This window comes from Rutilus rutilus, assembly GCF_951802725.1.
Source record: "Rutilus rutilus genome assembly, chromosome: 17".
Classification (NCBI taxonomy): domain Eukaryota; kingdom Metazoa; phylum Chordata; class Actinopteri; order Cypriniformes; family Leuciscidae; genus Rutilus; species Rutilus rutilus.
In genome coordinates, this window is record NC_140230.1 from 10,291,101 (window position 1) to 10,300,705 (window position 9,605).

Sequence of the window (9,605 nt, forward strand, 5' to 3'; positions counted from 1 at the left end):
AGTTTGTTTATTAAGTGTGCAGTGCAATCACCCATAATAGCATTACAATTATCTAGCCTTGATGTCATGAACACATTAACTAATTGTTCTGCATTTTTCATTGAGAGCATATGACATAATTTAGATATATTTTTAAGTTGAAAAAATGCGGTTTTATAGATACTAGACACGTGACTTTCAAATGAAAGATGGGTATCAAAGAGCACACCCAGGTTCATAATCGACGACGAAGACTTAGAGCAGCCAAGTGTTAGACAGTATTCTAGGTTATTACTTGAGGAAGTTTTTTGTCCAATAATTAGAACCTCTGTTTTTTCAGAATTAAGTAGTAGGAAGTTGCTAGTCATCCAGTTTTTATATCAGTTATGCATTCCACTAATTTTGTGAATTGGTAAGTTTCGTCAGGGTGTGAAGAAATATAGAGCTGCGTATAATCAGCATAACAGTGAAAACTAATGCCATACTTCCTAATGATATCTCCCAAGGGTAGCATGTACAGAGTGAACAGCAACGGTCCCAGTACTGAGCCTTGTGGTACACCATACTGAACTTGTGATCGATAAGACATCTCTTCATTTACTGCTACAAACTGATAACGATGAGATAAGTATGAATTAAACCATGCTAATGAAATTCCACTAATGCCAACATAATTTTCGAGTCTATTTAAAAGAATGTTGTGGTCAATAGTATCAAATGCAGCACTAAGATCGAGTAACACTAATAGAGAGATACAACCACGATCGGATGATAAGAGCAAATCATTTGTGACTCTAATGAGAGCTGTCTCAGTACTATGGTATGGTCTAAATCCTGATTGAAAATCCTTGCAGATATCATTTCTTTCTAAAATGGAATATATGTGACCTTATGGAAGTTTGACCAGATCTAGGTTTAAAGGTTCTTGACTACGCCACCTGGTGCCTCTCACACCAGGATATACTTTGCACCTTAACTGCTAAATACCTAATCTAAGGCAAGCAGGTTCGTAGAAATACACCAAAGATGAACTAGACAGAGACGTGCTTTCAGTAGAAAAACAATAACAAAACTTTATTGTACAATGGTATAATTAAAAGAGCCACACCGTCATACTAGAGGCACAGTACTAAAGCGAGAGACCAGACCTGGTATTGGCTGTTACAAGGGACAATACAATTAACAATTTAACTGGAAAATACTGATTCACTGTCAAGGCAGGTTAACTGTCCGGGATACGCGTGACGTTCACCGCCCGTGCTCTGGAATCTGGTGCCCACGATCACATGCATTCACACACACACGCGCACACACACACACACACACACACACACAGGCACAACCACTACAAGCCAATGATTCAATCAATATTGTGAAGTGCAGTTTAGCACTACAATACGTGGTGCAGTGCGCGAGAAAAAAAAAAATTGTGTATGTCCTAATTCGGGGAACAGACACCAGGGAACATCATATATCAGAACTATATGATTATGTCTAGGTGAAAGAGTCTCTATGTGATGGGATTTATCTGACCTTGGTGACGTGAGACAGCTAGCAGACGGTCGGTTTAGCCAGTCTGTCTGCTTCCAGACCTGAGCCCCAATTCATGTTTGAGCTCTAAGACTATGTGACATTTACTAGAGAGAAGAGCAGCACCATCCCAGGAGGGATGAATACCATCTCTTTTCAACAGGTTCGGTCTGCCCCAAAAACTTTTCCAATTGTTTTCTACTGAAAGCACGTCTCTGTCTAGTTCATCTTTGGTGTATTTCTACGAACCTGCTTGCCTTAGATGAGGTATTTAGCAGAATTCTATATTACATTATTTTAAGTCCTTCTGCTGAGGAGTATCAGCATGCGGAATTAATGATTTTAAGATCTGCACAAAGAGACAGTTTCTCTGAAGAGATTCAAAGTCTTAGCAATGGAAAATCTCTGTCATCATCAAGTCGTTTGGCAACATTAGCCCCAGAATTTGATATTGAATTTGAGCTGGTGCGGAACGTTTATTTGCAGAGTTGAGGAGGAAATACTGGATTCTCAGAGGAAGAGAGGCTGTGAGAAAGGAACAACGTGGCTGTGCAGAGTGTCAAAAATGGAGAGCTAAACCAATATCTCCACGAATGGCAGATTTACCTCCAGCACGTTTACGTTTACATCAACCACCCTTTTCTACAGGAATGGATTGTTTTTGGCCACTTATTGTCAAATTGGGCAGAAGAAACAAGAAAAGATGGGGAATACTGTTTAAGTGTCTAACCACACGAGGTGTAAATATTGAAGGAAATATTGATTCTTTCTTAATGTCTTTAAGACGTTTTATCTCCCGAAGGGGAAAGCCTGCCAAATTGTTCTCTGATCAAGGAACAAATTTTAAAGGGGGGAACGAGAACTTACAGATGCATTCAATGCCCTGCACCCATACCTGCAAGCCAAATTAGCTCAGTATCAGATCAAATTTTTCTTTAATCCACACTTTGGATGCTTTTGGGAGAGGGAGGTTCGGTCCATTAAAACTGCTCTAAATGTTACCCTGAATTCACAAACTGTAACGCATGAAGTTTTGACCACCGTCCTTGTGGAAATTGAGGGGATTCTAAATTCTAAGCCTTTGGGTTATGTGTCGACTGACGTGGCCGATCCTGATCCTGTCACCCCAAACCTTCTTCTAATGGGGTGGCGAGACCCTTCACTTCTGCAGGCCATGTATCATGAGTGTGAATTACTCAGCCGACGAAGATGGAGGACCTGTCAAATCCTTGCTAGGTTTTGGTCACAGTTCATAAGAAATTACCTACCAAGTTTACAAACCAGGGCAAAATGGCAAACTGACACTGATGCACTCCAGTTAAATGCCGTTGTCCATAGTGGTGGACCACCAGTTGCCTAGATCACTTTGGCCTGTAGGTCATATCATTAAGTTGATTCATGGTAAAGATGGAAGAATACGCACGGCAGAAGTACGAGTGAAAGACAGAACATATCTTCGACCAGTTAGTTGGCTGATACGCCATCCTGCTGTCCCTAACAGTAATGCTTTGTTTAACTCTATTGCAAATTTGGGGGACAAATTTGGGGGTGGCTGTTCTGAAGGAAATGAGCCAGTAGAGGGTGATACTGACAGTTCCTTTAAATATCTGTCACCCCACTTCCTCTTTGAGCACATGGACATGGTGGAAGCCATTTGAATGGTAGTTGAGTTATATGTCCCCGGCCATAGTGGCCGAGCCTGGCTCCCTTGGCAAGGCCATGAAGACAGATCCTCCTTGGCTCCCTAAACCGTCGGCTCCGCCCTTGTCTACTAAACTACTGGTACTGTCCTGGAGACAACCTGCCCTCATCACCCTTGTCACCTGTTATGACTCAAGGACGCCCCCTCCCTCCCCCTCCCTGAGACTTTGACATCAGTTGGGCTTCTTCCCAAGAAACAGTATTTAGATTTTCGGTCCCAGGTACAGTACTATTCAGTAGGGGAGCTAGTCTGGGTTCGAAATAAGGCTAGAAAAAAAGGAGTTTGCCTTAAATTACAGAGAAATTAGAAGGGCCCCTTTAAAGTGACTGAGCGATTGTCTAATGTATTGTATCACTTTTACAGTCAGTTGATGGTGGGGCTGCTATAGTAGTTCATTACAATCGTTTTAAACCATATGTGTCTCGATCTGTTTCAGGGAGACTGAAGGAAAGTGATGAGGTGGAACAACCTTCATTACAACAATTGCTTTGATGGTTGATGGTGAGAGCGCGTACTATACTCACGTCAGAGCTAGCTAACTGTACCAAACTGCATAAACTAAAATATATTCCTGTAGATGTAATCATTTTTCAACCCACAAATTAATGTTTCTTTCCCTCCTCGATCCCCAGCAGGTTCAAACCCACCGGAAAAAATCCCTTATTCAGCTTTATCCAGCTTAAATGATGTTTTATTAACAAAGTTCGGGAGGAGTAGGTTCAGATAATTAACCAAATTATGCACAGCTGGAGATTAATCAGTAATCAACTCAATGACAGAGTATAAATTCACAGCAGACCTATCTCTGTTCATTGAAAGTTTGTCAGCATCCCTCCTCCACCCCATCTCCTCACTTCCAGTTCCATCTACACTTACCAACTGGTGGGAGTACTCTGGGTTCGGGCCTAACTCCGAGCTCGGAGCCCTCCCCCCATAAACTTATTGTCCTAATTATATGTAGATGTGAACTCGTGAACGCAGAGTAACGGAACACTATTCGATCTGTCTGGGTAAAAACAAAACTGACTGTAATGTATGCCATGTCTGATTTTGAAGGCAAAAGTCCCGCTGATCTCACTGATTTTCGTTCAAAAATCTGTGTGAGAGCATGGGTCAGCTGTACACATCGTCATGTTTTGCGATGATTGTCCCTGTGTCCACTGCTTCTGTCAAGCGAACATTCTCAGCCCTAGAGCGAATTAAAACTTATGCCAGATATACGACGGGACAGACTCGACTTACCCGCTCTTTTCCGAACTCACCGCATTAACCCAATAACTGCCGGTGCAAAATAAAAACAGCAATTTCACAACAATTAAAGAGAGTCTGTGCTCTGCTACACTATTAAAAGTTAATAATTCAGGTAGGATTCCACTGAAGGCCTAGGTGTGAAATGCACGGTCCGCCACTGCATCAGATATCTTCAACTGACGTGCGGCATCACACATAGGGTAGAGTGGGGGAAAACGCCCCCCTTAAGGAAAATGTGACATTACAGTGAAACAAAACATAAATGTGACTAGAATTGCCATCCCGGTTTTGAGTGACTATGGCAGGAGTTATTCACCAAATATTAAAATTGCTCAGCCTTCATAATTAATCAGTATTTTCACTGAAAATATTTTTGTACAAAGGGGGCGTTTTGCCCCAGCGGTGGGGTAAAACGCCTCCCAAGGTGGGGTAAAATGCCCCCTTTCTTACCAACCAGTTTGCTTCATAGATCAACAGCAAAATTAACAGACAATAGTTTTTAATCTCTAAAGGTAAAAGGCAAGTAATGTATCAACATGTATATATATATTATTTCAGCAATGTTCAAAATAGGCAAAATTAACTACCTTCCCTCAGTGAGCTAACTGTGCTAGCAAGCTAACTAGTTAATGCTCACTTGAGGTAATTTTTTCATGTTTTGTTCAAATATTTTTATTTTACCACCTAGTTATACTGCATTAAGTGTAAAACAAAGGATTTGATAGACAGAAATATTTTATTATAGTAATTATGATAGAGAAACTATGCCCCCAGGGAGGGGGCGTTTTACCCCTCAGCGTAGGGGGCGTTTTACCCCACAAGCTATGAGTTTTTAAAAAAAATGTTTAATTTTTTAAATATAATTATATTCCTTATAAATAATATATGATCTCAAACTACAGACTTCACTATTCATCTATCATACATATCATACTTTTAGTGGTTATTTGGGGAAAAACAGGTGGGGGGCGTTTTACCCCAGGGGGGCGTTTTCCCCCACTCTACCCTACTCAAAGGTCATTAGAGATATCAATTCAGACCAGAACCCCTCCCTGCTTAGTGTTAACTGCTAACAACTGTAGTCTGCTTGTTGTCACAGAGGGAAAAACTACTGGATGAATTACTTCAGGGATTATTAAATAATATCTGGATGCATTCATGTAGTAAAAGGTCTCCAGCATGTAGCATGTACATGTACAGAATTGATGTAGCGCTGTGATTTTAATTGAATCATGTTGCAAAACGGACCAACTGAAGTGCAAATGTTCAATAAAGACAGAGAACTGTAAACTGCTCATCTGAATTTATTTATTATATATTTTGAAAAGACACACTGTAAACAATTTATTGTCAAATTAACAGTAACTTACTGGCAACAATTATCCAGTAGTTGCTGTATTTCATTCAACAGTAAAATTACTGTAACACTAAATACAGTACTGTTAAGCATACTGTAAAATTAAATACATTATTTTACTGTAATTTTTTACCACGTTAAAACACAGTATTACACCGTTGATTTTTAATAATACTGTATAGTATTATACAGTTATGAAATGTTATTTTATTACTTTTATAGTGCTACTGTGTTACCTGTAGAATATGTAGAAAATCTGGGAGTGGAAAATGTAGGAATATTATTTTAACTGTTAATGGGAAATAGAAAAAAGAACAATTGAAGCTTTAACTGCACAACAAGATTTATTGTGTATTTTTAAACAATACATTAGTAATAATAATGTAATATGATACAACAATAAAAATCTGTTTTAAAAGAAGACTAATGAACAATATATATTTAATAATTAAGATCAGTGAACAATTCATGTATTTCAATTCATGCAAAAATGATCCTGAACAGGTAAAAAAGAAACTTAGAAAGAAAGCAAGACAGGTGAGGATGAAGGCCAGGTGAGGAGGGTAGTGATGGTGTCAAGTGGTAGAAGAGCGACAACACTTCTGATAATCCTGCAAGGAATGATAAGCACAAATCAATCAGAGGCAAAACTAATAATAAAAAAAAAACGAACTCACATTATCAACACCTTTTTAGGAGAATTTTTTTTTCCTATGGTATCCACTTTATTTTTCACGGAAGAGTGGGCATGGCCATTTATAAATGAAATGTGTCTGCGCTTGAAATGCACTTGATTGGGGCTAACAGTAGCTGCTGATCATTTCTGTTCGATTCTCGATTTTGAATCAAATTTCATTTAGATAGATATATGCATAGATTTGATTTTAGATTTGATCATAGATTTTAAATCTATTCTATGCATATATCAAAATGAAATTTGATTCAAAAGAGAATTCCCAATTTCAAAAGTACCGCCTCTTTTGAATCAAATCGTGACCCAAAGAATCGATTACATTTCATTATATTTTAACTTTACCTGTTGTCTTCATTATTTAATGTATGTTTGAGAACATTTAAAACTTAAAATAAATAAATATTTGACATTGATTGTGATAATTATCAATACTTACTGACTGATATGAAACATTTTATCAAGATGATTTTTGACCATATCACTCAACCCTATTTTTTACCATTTCATGTTTTAATTAAAACTTATTTAAAGAGGTGTAAAATTATAATATAAAAATACAAATTATTTGACTTATACAAGGCATCAATTTGAAAAATGTATGGTTTAAGTCATTTCCACCCTTTTTGGATTTTTCTAAATACAGATTCAGACACAAATCATTTCTACAGATATGGGCTCCGCTGCACATCCCTAATATTACTCTTACCTTAATGATTTTGCCAATCATATTCTGCAAAGTCCCTGATTCAAGGCCATGGTCTTCCTCCGAACAACCTTCGCACTCTTTCTGCTCACCTGGAACTGTGATGTTCATTTCGAATTTTCAGGATTTATCCTGACAAGAAACCTGTAAACACAAAACAAATATATAGCCTATATATTTTCCAACTGAATCAAGAGTGATCACAATATGTAGCATCATCTGTAATAAGTCACATCACAATAAGCTCTAAGTCAAAGCTCTAAACCATCACTTGTGCAAAATAAAAAGCCATTGGTGTTACTAATAGAGATCAATTTGTAACAAAAGTGTATGAATGAACATAGACTGAGGTAACTGCACAAGGTCCTGGCAGATCGCCAGGTCAGGTCCTCACAGACGTGTAAAAGAATATTCTGATTTAGACAAAAATAAGCGCGAATAAATCAATAAGAGGAATCGAAAATTTTATTTTATAACAAGAATCCGAATCCTAACCTTGGGTATCCGATTTCAGGATATCGATTTTCAATTCCCAACGGTATGATATGAACGCGCAGGCGCTTCCACCGACTTAAAATGGTAAATAACACAATTATTAGATCATTCTGACCTTATAAGAGGCTACATATGCAATCTATGTTTATAAAATTACATTTAATAATCAAGTAGGCTAGCTATCATCATGAAGGAAATCCGCGTTACAGGCGTTATAGAACATAAGCCGCGGGCAGTTCTTCTAAACTAACATAACCTGCTACTATTTAGTTTGCATAAAAAATATATAAAGATTCATCACTAACCAGATATTTATGGCGAAGTTTTCGCCATAAAAGGCCTGCGTGCCCTCAACGTTACTCAGGGAACTGAAGAGTTATTCATAAAACGGCAGCTTGTGGTTATTTTTCGCGGTCATTTCGTACTAATGTATTTAAATTTACAGTAACACCAATGTCCCAAACTACATTGAAACCTAGAGTAGCCTATCATATTGAACACAGCTGATAGTAAAATGTTAAGAATAAATTAAATTAAATATCTAAATCCTGGTCATACTCTCTAAATAATTTTAAAGTTATTAGCTAGAATCCATGCATACAAATATTAAGATTTATTACTTACCATATGGCGAAGTTCCTAACACCGGGCTGAAGTTCCAGGTCGGCAGAAAAGACTGACACAACTGACACAACAGAAAAACTCATTCAAATGCGCTCTCATGCACCCCCCACTGACAGAAATTAAGACTGTTAATGGTCACCCAGTCCCGAAAATGTTTTATGTAAGGTTAATGTTTGTAGGCTAGCAATTTTACTCGTGGAATTGTGTGTGGTGTTTTTCGCGGTCAATTTGCACTGCTGTATTTAGATTTACAGTAACTAATAATTTCCCAGAATGCTTTGAAAATATACAGTAACATACTGTCAACTGTGTGCACAGTACATAACTGTTGAAAATACAAAATAATACTGTGAAAGCAACAAAATCTACAGTAACATACTGTACATAGGTTATACAGCAAGAAACTGTTGAGAAAAACAGTATAATGCTGTGAAAACGTACTCGGTTACTAACGTAACCTCGGTTCTCTCTAGAGAGAGGAACGAGTACTGCGTAGAATACGCTCGGGGAAAATCCTTTTCCACGAGAATACTGAAGCCAAAAAATTATCCTTAATTTTGTATTAATGTAAAACGCGTTGCGGCAGCATACAGACATAGGCGAGGCAGCTCGCGCGCCTATAGGCTGGTCTGCTGGCAACTGCTTAAGCCTATCGAGCGAGACCTAGAGTGACGTCAGACCCAATGAGGGCGCTTCGACCCCTCTGCGTCACGTCCCGCCGAAACGGGCGTGGCTTAGGTCTATAAATACCGCTCGCAGGCTTTATATCTCTGGTTTTTCATAGTCGAAGCAACCAGAGCGCGTGCATGCACGGCAGGATACGCAGTACTCGTTCCTCTCTCTAGAGAGAACCGAGGTTACGTTAGTAACCGAGTACGTTCTCTTACGAGAGATTCTCTCGTACTGCGTAGAATACGCTAGGGGAACCTACTGTAAAACGCTGTGCGTGCTGGGATCTGATACTATAGACTCAAGGGCGACAGCCCGGAGTTCATACAGTACACAATCACCCAGGGGACTCACAGGGAATCCTGGAAGAGGAGGGGTTTAGCCACTATCTTCCTTTATGGCAGCATAGAGCAAGGACTGCAATACTCAAATAGCTGCATAACTGACAGCGTCAGTTTATGAGTTTTGGCCATACTAGACCGACAGTAGTCTGGCCTGTAGTGCAGGAACCTCTAGGTTGTAAAACCTTATAAATGTAGATGGAGAGGCCCAGCCTGCCGCCATACAAATATCTTGCAAGGCAATCCCACTTGACAGCGGG

General features: G+C 38.9%; 1 long non-coding RNA gene across 1 annotated transcript; it reads right to left on the bottom strand.

Annotated features, from left to right (window-relative positions):
• Window positions 1–6,179: 6,179 nt before the first annotated feature.
• Window positions 6,180–8,759, bottom strand: LOC311276244. The gene is made up of 3 exons (XR_014625046.1): window positions 8,336–8,759; window positions 7,220–7,360; window positions 6,180–6,430 (listed from the first exon to the last, which is right to left on the bottom strand). It is a non-coding gene; the product is annotated as an uncharacterized lncRNA (long non-coding RNA).
• Between the last annotated feature and the right edge of the window lie 846 nt (window positions 8,760–9,605).